This window comes from Oratosquilla oratoria, chromosome 39, assembly GCF_046742065.1.
Source record: "Oratosquilla oratoria isolate Oo_2021 chromosome 39, ASM4674206v1, whole genome shotgun sequence".
NCBI classification, from domain to species: Eukaryota; Metazoa; Arthropoda; class Malacostraca; order Stomatopoda; family Squillidae; genus Oratosquilla; species Oratosquilla oratoria.
In genome coordinates, this window is record NC_134815.1 from 13,111,397 (window position 1) to 13,112,524 (window position 1,128).

Here is a 1,128-nt window from a genome sequence, read left to right on the forward strand (position 1 = left end):
ATGAGGCACTTGATTGCAAGTTTACATATTACCACATGTTACTGCTTCTGACCCAAGGTAGTGGGAAAGATGCAGGGATGACCCGTCATCCCGGAGGTGCCAAGATAGGAGGAAGGAAAGAGGGTGGAGGAGAGTGGAGTGTGATAGAGATGGAATGGGTGGGCCTTTGTTTTTTGGCTACCTCCCTTGTAAGGGGGGAAAAAGCCTTTGGTATATGTATGTATATATATGTATGTATACATATGTATGTATATATACGTATGTATATATATGTATGTATATATATGTATGTATATATATGTATGTACGGAGCTGAAGAAAGACACGATGTGACGACAGCGAGAAGGTGGCAGCGACGTTCCATGCAATAAAACGGAGATAAGAAATATAGAATACAAACAATCCTATGCAATAAAATGGGGTCCATCAAATTTCACAAAAAAAATGTAAATATTATATGCGTGTAGCTGTCATCGTGTCAGAAAATCTTATATAAAAGGTCTGAGAGAGAGGGGGAGAGAGAGAGAAGGGAGAGAGAGAGAGAGAGAGAGAGAGAGAGAGAGAGAGAGAGAGAGAGAGAGAGAGAGAGAGAGTCTTTGGAAGAAAGAGAAAGGGAAGAATGGAAAGATTGAGAAATAAACTACAGAAGTACTGGGATTGAGAGTGAGGAAATGGGAGAGAGAGATTGAGAGAGAGAGATTGAGAGAGAGAGAGATTGAGAGAGAGAGAGAGAGAGAGAGAGAGAGAGAGAGAGAGAGAGAGAGAGAGAGAGAGAGAGAGAGAGAGAGAGAGAGAGAGAGAGAGAGAGAGAGAGAGAGAGAGAGAGAGAGAGAGAGAGAGAGAGAGAGAGAGAGAGAGAGAGAGAGAGAGAGAGAGAGAGAGAGAGAGAGAGGGAGGGAGGGAGGGAGAGAGAGAGAGAAAGAGAGAGAGGGGGGAAGACAAAAATTGTGAGGCATAAAGGAAGCATAAAAGAAGCACAAGTCACCATGTCAGACGGGCGAGACGAAGCACCACAGAAGAAGAGACGAAAAAAAAAAAAAGACGTCGACACAGGAAGAAAATCAGCGAGAAAAGAAAACATGCAAGGAAAAAAAAAGAAAGGTGAAAAGGCTGGAGGCTAGACAAGAA